This window comes from Astatotilapia calliptera, chromosome 12 (assembly GCF_964374335.1).
Source record: "Astatotilapia calliptera chromosome 12, fAstCal68.1, whole genome shotgun sequence".
Taxonomy (NCBI): Eukaryota; Metazoa; Chordata; class Actinopteri; order Cichliformes; family Cichlidae; genus Astatotilapia; species Astatotilapia calliptera.
Genome location: NC_137433.1, coordinates 35,023,273 through 35,036,699, shown reverse-complemented (window position 1 = coordinate 35,036,699; position 13,427 = coordinate 35,023,273). Strand labels below are relative to the sequence as shown.

General features: G+C 38.4%; 1 pseudogene across 2 annotated transcripts; it reads right to left on the bottom strand.

Annotated features, from left to right (window-relative positions):
* Positions 1 to 263: 263 nt before the first annotated feature.
* On the bottom strand, positions 264 to 12,848 carry LOC113032978 (UDP-glucuronosyltransferase 2B31 pseudogene; annotated as a pseudogene). Of its 2 annotated transcripts, none has more exons than XR_013912793.1 (2): positions 12,686 to 12,821; positions 264 to 3,992 (listed from the first exon to the last, which is right to left on the bottom strand). The product of XR_013912793.1 is annotated as a UDP-glucuronosyltransferase 2B31 pseudogene, transcript variant X2 (transcript). The 2 variants fall into 2 exon arrangements; XR_013912792.1 differs by lacking the exon at positions 264 to 3,992 and adding an exon at positions 7,241 to 8,922 and having other exon boundaries at positions 12,686 to 12,848.
* Positions 12,849 to 13,427: the final 579 nt, after the last annotated feature.

Here is a 13,427-nt window from a genome sequence, read left to right as displayed (position 1 = left end):
AACTAAGTAGCCACGAAGGATACACCGACTCAGCCTTCAAATGCGACCTGCGAATGATTGCAGCCTATTTTGCGAGGTTTCACTAAAGTTCATCTTTTTTTTTTTTTCCTCCAATGTCTCTTGTGGGGCTCTGTAGTTAAATGTAGTTAAGTTAAAAATAAATGTAACAATGGAGACATTGCTATATATATTTTTTTTAAATCAACAAAGTGATCAATAGTGTTCTATGGTAATATGTAATACAGTGCACCAAAATGGTTGTATCAGATTTCAACTTACTTTATTTTCTATTCCAGCAACATTTAAAATAAAGTGGGAAAAATATACAGTACACAGCAGGGCTCTAGACTAACTTTTTGCCATGGGCGTACCGGCACAAAAGTTAGGCGTACACAAATTTTATAATAATTTCTATAATATAATGTGTTTTTCTGGATACACTGTGCTTTTTCAGCATTCAAAGATTGATGACACCGTGTCAGAGCACTGGCTATGAATTTCAGAAGGATCAGGCCTTAACTTAACAGAAAAGTTAGCAATAGTTCTTTTCCTATTACAGCTACATCCACTTCTGTCGTGCCTAGGCTGCTCACTAGGGCTGGGTATCATCACTGATTTCTATAATCCATTCGATTCCGGTTTTCAAAGTCCCAATTCGATTCAACTTAGCCTCAGACAGTCAGAAATATTATAATTCTGATCATTTATCAGTACTGACTTCTTCAGAATTGTGAACATCACAGCAGATGCCTTTGTGTGAAAGTAACTGAGAATAAAACACAGAAAAACATGAAGGAGATTTTCCCTGGTCTGGCTTTTTATAGCAGATAACCTTAAAAATATTCTACAATGTTCTGCATATAAAGTTTAAATTTCTTCAGTATTGAATAACAGAAAAAACAGGCTTTCTTGTCCGAGGTCATTTAAGTGAAAAAGAAAAAGACAGCAGCCACAGCGCTGTAAACAACGGTAGACTGGTGGGTAATAAGCGAATGAATAACACAGAAAACAGAGATTGGAGACGGGAAACTGTTCTTGAAGTACAGAGAGAGATAGAGAGAGAGCTAACTGTGCATGAAGTGTGATTTTAATAGTTGTGGAAGCAAAACAGCAAAATTCATGACGACATTGATCAAATGTGAAGCGTAGTTTGCTGCTTCTTTTGCTGCTGGCTCGGTGAATTTTGGTTGGAGAGAGACAAAACCTGCAGCTCAGAATCAGCGCAAAAAGACGTAATCACAGCGCGTACCGGACGCATCAGGATCGCTAAGCTCCGACAGCGTGTCCGTCTACGGGCCGTCGGGTGAGAAAGCCGAGAAAGACAAAGTTGATTCTGATGCGTCGGTCCGTTCTGTGTTTACGTCTTTGTGTGGAATCCGTGTACCTGCTCTCATTTGCTGTTTGGTTGTTGTTGAAATGGTTTTGTGAGCTTTAATCTGAGAATCTGGCGTTTCTGGCAAAACACAGTTATATTTAAAAGTCGATTCAGGATTTAATGAATTGATATCGCTTTATTCAAGCTCCTCACCTCCCACTTCCACCTGCACTTTCAACTGGACCACGGCCAATCAGAGAGGTCCCGCCCCTGACTATCTCTGATTGGTTAAGTCCACGATAGGGGCAAAATGTGTGTCTGTTGTTGACCACAGGGAAGGTTGCAGATTTTTTATTTTTTTTTTGCTACCCGAACAGTTGGTCGCACAGGTGCAACCAAATATTTTTTTTTAGTCGCACCACTGAAAAATTTGGTCGCATTTGCGACCAAATTGGTCGCACTCTAGAGCCCTGCACAGTGAACTTCAGTTACTTGCACACTGTTTCTATATTACTGTGAATATGTTGGTCAGGTTACAGAAGTTTTTTTTTTTTTAATAAATTTGAAAAATATCTCCAAAAAAGTCTTGTGAAATTTCTGCAGCAATACATGTAATAAAATATATTCTATAGTTGAGCACTGCACGAGGCCAAACTCTTCTTATGTGCTCTTAATAACGCATTAAACATCATCACCATACAGGCATGAGAAACATTTAATTGTCTTCCTGTTTAACTGTTAGACAATTTTAGGAAATGTGGTGATTCTTAAAGTGTTTAGAACAGCAAAATATTCAAAATCATATTAATTTAAACCCACAACTCATTCCTTTACTTATTTTCTACTTTGTCACCAAACTTTCCTGCAATGTATTTCCGTTTCAAAGTTTCAAGATCCAAATGCAAATAAACAAAAAGACATCTAAAATATGAGTAGACTGAGGTCATTAGAAAATGTGAGGTTTGTATTGTTGCACTGAGCTGCACACACTCAAGGTTGTTACACTACCAGTACAAATTTATCTCTGTTCTTCTCCTGAATAGACAACAGATGGCAAGCATACACAGTTTGTAACACAATCATCATTCCTTTTTGACTTTGTTTCTGTAAAATAACTTACGCAATAGAAACCTGACTGCTGATATAAAAATGGTAAATACTAGCAGAATAACTGCCAGCAGAAAGGCTGCCACATCGATCGAGTAGTACTGGATGCTGGACATCTTGTAAGACTCCGTTCTTAAGTGCGCCGCTCCTTTGTGCCGCATGACAAACTCGATCCAGAACATGGCTCGGTCCAGCAGTTTCATAGGCTGATCTCTTTGGATGCTGGACAGCTTCTTCATTTTCTCCCTGTAGGATGGTTGGTAGAGTACCTCCTTTAGCGCCTCCAAGAAGTTTTCTTTGTTCACTGTTGCAATATCAAGGACTTTGGCCACACCTCTTGCTTTCATCCTGAAGAAGTTATCAGCCTGGTCAAACATAAGTGGCAGGCCAACCAGGGGCACACCGTGGTAAACGGCCTCCTGTATCCCATTGGTGCCTCCATGGGCCACAAACACTCTGGTCTTGGGGTGACCCAGGAGGTCATTTTGGGGCAACCAGTCCAAGATTCGCGTGTTATTACCAAGGGTGGATGGTCTTTTGCCTTTGTGCCTCCAAATCACCTTCTGAGGAAGTTCTGCAAAAGCAGCAGCAATGTCTTCAGCGATGTCCTCTGGAAGTTCTTCTACCAGCGTCCCCAGTGTCATCACAATGACACCATGTTCACCTGAGCTCTGCACAAAGTCCTCTAGCTCTTTAGACAGGGGCTTGGAGGGTTTGCACTGAAATCCTGACATGTAGACAACGTTTGGCATTGAGGGTCGAGGGAACTCAAAGGTGAAATCGTTTCTCATCAACCAGATGTCTGCTGACTGAAACAGCTCCATGTAATGTACATCACTGCCAAAATGACGATGGACAAATGGTTTGTAGTTTGGTTCTGTGACGTACCAAATTTGAAAACATGTGAAGAAAAAGTAGAGCATATTCTGGACACGCTGAATGAAAGTCATCTTGTCAGTCAGCTCTGACCCTGGTATGGGGATGTAAGAGAGTGGGGAAGGTGCAATTGCTAGATGGCCTTCACCCTGAATAGTCCATCGGACATTAAAGACAAGTGGAAGACCCAAACGATGAGCCATAAGAACACCTGTACCAATCGTAGGATCAGTCAGAACCAAATCATATTTGGCATCACGGAGGCTCTGCATCAGGTTGGTATCCTCAAACATGCGTTCCACCATCTCAAGCACCTTCTTATTCATTTCATAAAACTCTTTCACTAAATCATATTCCATTGATAAACGTGTCCAAAGAGAAGCACCTTGTCGACGCATGATTAGTGTTTTCATAACAAATCCCCCAAAACGCTCTTCATCAAATCCGGCCGAGGAATTTATAGTGATGGTCTTGTAGTGAGGGGACTCTGACTTGATGTACCAGGTGTCGTTTGGCCGCACCACTGTGACTTCATGACCTCTGGAGTGAAGCTCTGCGATGATGATATTCATGTTGATCCAGTGACTTTCATCCACAGGGAACACCAAGACTTTCCCTCCATTTACCAACAATGTAGAGCATAGCAGCACTGCAAGTGCCAGGAAGTTTGAATGGCACATCTCTGAAAGAGATTCTGACAAAAATGTCAAGATGTTAGATTATTTCTTAAGCAAATGGTTTGAGTTCAAGAGCTTGTATCACCCTAATAACTAATGACAGATATACCTGAGATAAAGTTTAAGTTGGGAAAATATGGACTGGCCAATATATAAACTTGGAGGTCAGACGTATTTGCCAGGTCTCCTTTGGTTTTGGCTTTTAAGATAAAAACTCAGATTTAAAGGTTAAGTTATAGATGTAGATTATTATCTTAAAGTCATGAGCCTCTTACTCACAGCAGTGAGTATCTCCTACTGTTGATCTCATTATTGATAAGTTAGTGACTTTGCCGCTAAATTTTCATACCTTTTTAACACCATAGTCACAAAGAAACAGCAAAACAGGAAATAATTTCTGTATGACTAAACAATGATTCCAACAAAAAACGTGAAACTTGTCCTCTTGATTAGAGTTAATTTCAAACGTTACAATCAGCTAAACCTTTTTGTACTTTATTTGAATTCTAGAGTCAACATTTATATATGTAAACTTCATTGATTCTTATGAATATTCATGTTTAACATTTAATCTTTTACTTTTTGTTTTTAAATATGACTTTGCTCATTATCTGTTTTCTTTTAAGAGATAAGTTAAAGTTTGTGTTCCTTCAGTAAATAGAGGCTGACAAGAAGTTTGGGAGCTAGAGACGAGCATGTTGCACAGTAAAGGTGATTGTGGTGTGGAACCCCAGACTGTTAATATGATCTTAATTAAAGTGTAAATATGAGGGAAAAAAAGGCAGAATTCACTGTACCATTTGAAAAAATAAATAAATAAATAAAATAAAATAATGAAATGCGGGTGAATTTGAGAAACTAAAGTGAAACTCTAAACACTATGAGATTGTCCTACAAGTCTTCTTTGGTTTCAATAACTAAAAACTTGCATTGATTCAGGTCAAATTAAATAATGTAAGGAAACACCGATAAGCTTCTTTATTTCTTATTAGAAAGTGATGGAAAATTTCTGTTCTTCAGGATAAGACCAGTTTGAACAAATTCTTCAGCTTTCACGTTCTTCCAGTAAAGTGATACAGTCCAATACTTCACTTTACTCACGCATCAAATAAGACGTTAGTGCTTCATGAAAGGTAATCACGTTAAACCTAACCCTTCATAGTTTTTCATATATCATCAGTGAGAATGTTTAGTAGTTTTTTGTCTGATGATCAAAACCTTAGGAAACAGTTTTAAATAAATACTGCTCGGGGTTGGGGGTAATTGCTGATGATGACTTCGACCTCAAAAAGTTTAAGAGTAAAAACAATAAGAACTTTTAAAATGTTTCATGTAACAAAATGGTAAAGCTGAAACTTGACAAAAATAGTGACTTCAATTATCCCTCAATAAAAAAAGAAAAATTGCATAATAAATAGGTGTCAGATGGAAAACTTTAATGAATCCTGAATATATGTTTTAACTAGTTAAATGTAGTCATGTTATTAAATTTAACAATGAAGACATTTCTGTATTTATTTTTTGTTAAAACAGCAAAGTGATGAATAGTGATCCATAGTTAAATGTAATAAAGTGCGTGTATCAAGTTGTATCAGCTTTCAAATTACTTTATTTTGTATAGGGCTTTGGAGCGTGATGTCACGGGGGTGGGCGTGGAAAGGATTTTGGCCCGATCCGCCATTTTGGGGGTCTAAATAAGGAGCGAAAGCATAGCCATGGTTCTTACTTGCTGTGTGGTCAGCTGCAATGTTCGATCTTACGACCGGCACGGGAATAAGTTTGGATTGTCTTTTTATGCTTTCCCAACCTGGAAGCAACATGAAGGAGCTCATGTATCGGATGTTACCAAACGAAGGCGTCTAGCCTGGATAGCAGCCGTGAGACGAGCTGATATCAAGTTCTGTTACGTCTCCAGATATCAGTTGGTGTGCTCAAGACATTTTCATTCCGGTAAGTTCTAAATATGTTCACATCACACTTTATAGCTGAATAATATCATCGTTGGTGGTCTCGGAAGTTATAGAAATTGCGATCAAACATCGAATGGAGTGACTTGATTGGTTGATGTAAAGACAATAAATGAAATGAGACAGGAAGGACACAAATTGGCGTTAATAATTTGCCCAATTATCAATGTGTTAATTTGCATGTACTTTACAATTACGGGCATATAATATGATAACGATATTTTAGCAGTTCAATGATAAATGTATAACATTAATTATGGTGGGGGGTGGAAAATGGCTATTTCACTCGATGCACTCCAGCTGACTTACTTTGACGACGTACTCAGAGTTTGGCGGCTTGAAAATAGCCAAATCTTGCACCCAGCCATTTGTAAATTGGATGTGCGCCTACAGTGACTTGTAATTACGAAACTGGTTCGCTGTGTAAGCGCTTACTCCACAAACAAGATACGTGAAGATATCGGGGTAGGACAGTGGTGGTAAGTCGTCTGGGTCTTTACTCCACTGCCGTATTTCATATGGGTCCAGATTTGCGATGCACTTTATTTTTTTCAAGTACCGCTGCTTCGCCTCTGGACGCAATCGGTCTCTATACCGTCCGTTTTCTTTTGAGCTGCTTTTAAGCATGTTTCTTCGTCGTTCCAACACAGTGTGTTTGTTTTGATTCGTAGACCCCGAAAATGGAGCTGCGCTCCCACAATGCATTGCGGCGTGACGTCAACTCCAAAGCCCTATTCCAACAACGTTTAAAATAGAGTGGGAAAATATACAGTACATAGTGAACTTCAGCTACTTGCACACTGGTTCTATATTACTGTGAATAAGTTGGTCAGGATACATAAGTTTTAGTAATAAATTTAAAAAATATCACCATAAAATTCTGTGAAATTTCTACAAAAATACATATAAAAAATATATATTCTATTGTTGAGAACTGCATGAGACCAAACTCTTCTTATGTGCTCTTAATAAAGGATTAGGCATCATCACCATACGACAGTCAGAAACATTTAATTGTGTCCCTGTTTAACGGTTAGACAATTGTAGGAAATGTGGTGATTCTTAAAGTGTTTAAACAGCAGACTATTCCAAATCAAATGAATATAAACCCATAACTGATTCATTGATTTGCTTGCTTCATTTACTAACTTTTCCCTGAACAACACTGAAAATAATTTCTATTTTAAGTTTTTAAGATACTGACAAATAAGCAAAAATACATCTGAAATATGGCTAGACTGAGGTCATTAGAAAATGTGAGATTTGTATAGCTGAATTGAGCTGCACACACACTCAGGTTTGTTACACTACCAGTACAAATTTATCTCTGTCCTTCTTCTGAATAGAGAACAGTCGACAAGCATACAATTTTTGCAAAACAATCATCATTCCTTTTTGACTTTGTTTCTGTAAAATAACTTATGCAACAGAAACTTGACTGCTGAAATAAAAATGGTAAATACTAGCAGAATAACTGTAAGCAGAAAGGCTGCTACATCGATCGAGTAGTACTGGATGCTGGACATCTTGTAAGACTCCGTCCTTAAGTGCGCCGCTCCTTTGTGCCGCATGACAAACTCGATCCAGAACATGGCTCGGTCCAGCGGTTTCATAGGCTGATCTCTTTGGATGCTTGACAGCTCCTTCATCTTCTCCCTGTAGGATGGTTGGTAGAGTACCTCCTTTAGCGCCTCCAAGAAGTTTTCTTTGTTCACTGTTGCAATATCAAGGACTTTGGCCACACCTCTTGCTTTCATCCTGACGAAGTTATCAGCCTGGTCAAACATAAGTGGCAGGCCAATCAGGGGCACACCGTGGTAAACGGCCTCCTGTATCCCATTGGTGCCTCCATGGGCCACAAACACTCTGGTCTTGGGGTGACCCAGGAGGTCATTTTGGGGCAACCAGTCCAAAATTAATGTGTTATTACCCAGGGTGGATGGTCTTTTGCCTTTGTGCCTCCAAATCACCTTCTGAGGAAGTTCTGCAAAAGCAGCAGCAATGCCTTCAGCGATGTCCTCTGGAAGTTCTTCTACCAGCGTCCCCAGTGTCATCACAATGACACCATGTTCACCCGAGCTCTGCACAAAGTCCTCTAGCTCTTTAGACAGGGGCTTGGAGGGTTTGCACTGAAATCCTGACATGTAGACAACGTTTGGCATTGTGGGTCGAGGGAACTCAAAGGTGAAATCGTTTCTCATCAACCAGATGTCTGCTGACTGAAACAGCTCCATGTAATGTACATCACTGCCAAAATGACGATGGACAAATGGTTTGTAGTTTGATTCTGTCATATACCAAATTTTTAAAGTTGAGAAGAAAAAGTAGAGCATATTCTGGACACGCTGAATGAAAGTCATCTTGTCAGTCAGCTCTGACCCTGGTATGGGGATGTAAGAGAGTGGGGAAGGTGCAATTGCTAGATGGCCTTCACCCTGAATAGTCCATCGGACATTAAAGACAAGTGGAAGATGCAGACGGTGAGCCATAAGAACACCTGTACCAATCGTAGGATCAGTCAGAACCAAATCATATTTGGCATCACGGAGGCTCTGCATCAGGTTGTTATCCTCAAACATTCCCTCCACCATCTCAAGCACCTTGACATGTATTTGATACATCTGTTTCACTAAGTCATGCTCCATTGATAATCGAGTCCACAGTGAAGCACCTTGTCGACGCATGATTAGTGTTTTCATAACAAATCCCCCATAACGCTCTTCATCAAATCCGGTTGAGGAATTTATAGTGATGGTTTTGTAGTGAGGGGACTCTGACTTGATGTACCAGGTGTCGTTTGGCCGCACCACTGTGACTTCATGACCTCTGGAGTGAAGCTCTGCGATGATGATATTCATGTTGATCCAGTGACTTCCATCCACAGGGAACACCAAGACTTTCCCTCCATTTACCAATAATGTAGAGCATAGCAGCACTGCAAGTGCCAGCAAGTTTGGATGGCACATCTCTGAAAGAGATTCTGACAAAGATGTCAAGATGTTAAATCTCTCCTTCTGTTTAGTAAGGGCCTTGAGTTTAAGGGTTTCTATGAACTTAAAAACAAACAAAAACTAGAAAAATTTGCATTTCCTGCGAAAATGCAGTGTGGATGCTTTAAAGCTGAAGCTGTATGCAAAAAGTAGGTGAAAAAACTGAAAAGTTGCAGAAATTGTAAAAACTTTGCAGAAGCAAAAGAACTTTGCTAAAATGTAATAACTTAGCAGAACTGCAATATCTTAGAGGAAACATAATACTTGGCAGAAATACAATAGCATAGCAGAACTTAGCAGAAATATTGTAACTTACCAGAAACATAACTTCTCAAAAATACAAGAATTTAGGAGAAATAGTATAAGATAACAGAAAGAATATATTTAGCCAAAAATACTTGAACATTACAGAAACACTATGATTTAGAAAAATAGTACAACACAGCAGAAATACTGTGATTTACCAGAGACACTGTGATGAACTATGAATATTGTAATTTTAAATTAAGACTATGTTTTAGCAAAAATATTATAATTTGGCAGAAATACTATCATTTGGCAGAAATACTATGATAAAGCACAAATACTCTGGTTTAGCACAAATATTATAACATAGCAGAAATACAATTATATAGCAGAAATGCTATATTTAGAAAGAAAAATATAATATAGTAGAAATACTATGATTTAGCAGAAATACTACAATATAGCATAATAACAATGATTTGGAACAAATACTATGATTGAGCAGAATAGCAATAACTGAAGTAGAAATATTGGAAAAGTAAAATGACAAGATGAAAAAAAAACAGAACATGGTTAAGTTCCCTCAAAACTAATTGTTGTTCACCTGTGAAAAAAAATAAAGAAATAAAAATAAATTAAAAAACAAGAAGAAACAGCCAACAGATACACATAAAATCAAATATGTATACACAAATGCACAGAGAGAGAGACACACAGAGGGTCTATGCCAGTCAACCAGTCTGTATATATTATGTTTTTCCAACAATGAGATGCTGCCCTAAAGTGGGTCTCTCTCTCTCTATTACACACACACACACACACACACACACACACACACACACACACACACACACACACACACACACACACACACACACACACACACACACTGGGTGAGAGAAGTAAGTTTCTAGCTCAGTCAAGCAGCCTGGGAGCTGCTGAATTTGAATCCACCAATCAGAGAGCCTGTGCACTTTTTCCCGCCAAAACAGGTGCACGCAGCACAGAGAGACACAGGATTTTTGCAGTCTATTTCTCATAATGACAACTTCCCTCAAACAAATTACCATAATTTCCTAACCGTAGGGGTTAGAACGGTCATTCTTACACCGTTTTGTTCAGAAGAGATTGGGGAATCTTCAAGTGTTGACAATTTATCATTAAAATATGAATTTTTAGAGATATATGACATGGATGACTTGTTGACTTAGAAGCCACGAATTCCCCAATATGCAAATTTGAATGCCTCAGTCCACATATATGATTGGCTGGCTGGGAAGCCGTGCAGGCCCTGATTTGTGGATTTGAATTCCTCAGCCCTCAGATATGATTGGCTGGCTTAGAAGCCATGAAGGCCCCAATATGCAAATTTGAATGCCTCAGCCCACATATATGATTGGCTGGGAAGCCGTGCAGGCCCTGATTTGAAAATTTGAATGTCCCAGTCCTCACAGAGGATTGGCTGCCTTGGGACTTGGCAGTAATATATAGAAATAGTATGATTAAGAATAAAAACTACATTTACCAGAAATACTATGTTTTAGCACAAATACTATAAAAAGCAGAAATACTATAATTTAGCAGAAATACTATATTAAGCACAAATCCTATAAAAAGCAGAAATAGTATGATTAAGCATAAATACTACATTTAGTAGAAATACTATGTTTTAGCACAAATACTATAAAAAGAAGAAATACTATATTAAGCAATATAAATATCCTATAAAAATCCTATAAAAAGCAAAAATATTGTATTATGATTTGGTAGAAAAATTATAATTAATCAGAAATACTATATTTGGCACAAATCTTATAAAATAGCAGAAATAGTATGATTTAGCACAATAGTAATAATTTAAACAGAAAAACAGAAACAGCAAAATGGACAGCTGAAAAAATGCTGAACGTGCTAAGGGTCCTTCAAATATACTTGTTAAATGAAAAAAATCGGCAAAAAAATATATAACAGCCACACAATCACAAATATGGACACATATGGAAACACACATGCACAGAGAGAGACACACACAAGATCCAATTCAGTCAACCAGTCTAAATATATTGAATTTGAATCTTACAATGAGATCATCCCATTAAAAGGCTCGCTCTCTCTCTCGCTGTCTCACACACACACACACACACACACACACACACACACACACACACACACACACACACACACACACACACACACACACAGGGAGAGAGAAGCAAGTTCTCAGTCAAGCAGCCTGGGAGCTGCTGAATTTGAATCCACCAATCAGAGAGGCTGTGCACCTGTTTTGGCGGGAAAAAGTGCACAAAACTTTAAGAGGCATAAAAGTAAAATGGTAAAAGATTTGAAAAAGCTGAATAATACATGAATAGCCCAATAATTTGTGAACATTTAAAAGTTAAAGTTTCATTGTGTGGATGCCTATTCAGGCATCCACACAATAAAGTAGGATAAAGAATAAAGAGAAACAGGAAAACAATAGTGTGGATGCCTTTAAGCATCCACACAATGATTTAGAAAATTCCTTCCTGCATACACACTGGAAGATATTGGCAGTGATGTAGTGACTCCAGATCAAGAAATGACAATGGATTTCTGCAACCTGCAATGATGACAACCAAAAAGTTATGAATGTTTAAGAACACATTAGATGCTATCTAGTGATTCTTATTAAACATAAGAATGACAGTCAAATCCAAGAGGCCAATTTATTTTCCTGATTAGAAGTCGGGATGTACTTAAAAAGGTAACTTCTGAGCCTTGTAATTTCACTTTGGGAATGTGGCATTGTAAAATACTGTGGTATTTTACAATGTACATCATTAGTGATCTAGATTACTAATCTGAGTAAATAACACAACTCAGTCATTTCAGTTTATGTTTGACAGCAAAGGTTGCCGTATAGCTAAAACCACCCTGATTCACACCACCACCAGTCTTTCTACAAAGGATTTCCAATAGTTTTTCACTAAGCTGAGGCACCCTACTTTAATACTTGCATAGCTTCCAGATTTTCTGCAGCTCACTGGTTCAACTGCAGTGTGGAAATTCCTGCCTCTAAATCTCAGGAGGTTTAAAAGAAGGCAACAAAGCTGTTTGCTGTTTTTTGTTCCCTGTTTCACAGCTGCCAGCATTAGTGGGTATGAAATTATAAAGCAATTATAAAGCAACAATTATAAATATTGTAAAAGCTGCCATTGATTAATGTTAAATGGTAAATGGACTGTATCTGTATAGCGCTTTACTTAGTCCCTATGGACCCCAAAGCACTTTACACTACATTCAGTCATCCACTCATTCACACACACATTCACACACTGGTGATTGCAAGCTACATCCATATGCTACTACTTAGCTGGTCGGTCATGCATATTTCAGAACAGAACTCGCAGCGTAACTACACAAAGAAATGCTCTAAAACAGCATTAAAGGTATTTGGGGTTTACATTAAAATGCCATTTTATCTTCTAAAACTCTTGCTGATCTTGGGTTTTTGATCTAAGTACTTACCTAGAGCGTCCCTGTAAAAAGATCTCACGTTTCAACCAGAGCCTGTTGGTTGTGTGTCCAGCCTGCTTCACCGGTCTCTGAGTGAATGACTGCCATCGGGCTCTGACGAGCAAAACACCTCTGACCGCATTGGCTCTAAGGTAGCAGGAGTAAGGTTCAGAGCCTTTTGTAGTTTTCAGCAGCAAGGTTGGTTGTATAAGAGAAAATTGGATCAAATGTTGTGAACTCTGATCTATAGATTCAATTCAATTCAATTCAATTTTATTTATATAGCGCCAAATCACAACAAAAGTCGCCTCAAGGCGCTTCATAGATACAGAGAAAAACCCAACAATCATATGACCCCCTATGAGCAAGCACTTTGGCGACAGTGGGAAGGAAAAACTCCCTTTTAACAGGAAGAAACCTCCGGCAGAACCAGGCTCAGGGAGGGGGGGAGATTTAGTAGATAACACTGTTGCTACAGGTTACTATAGACAAAGGCAAGTGTATCTGAAATGAATGAATGGTTTTGGGTGAAGACATTTGAGGATAAAATGGAAGTAATTGAAAAATTGAAGGCAACATAGAAATAAACTGTTGTAATTGAGTGTGATGTAAGTAGAAGGTTATTGGCGTGCATTAATCAAACAGTGTGTTCAAATAGTGAGTTCATCTACATGAACTTCATTACCTCGACCTCTGACTTAAAAAAGTGAACGTGTTGTTTCACAAGACAAATAAATTGCACATTAAAGCAAAT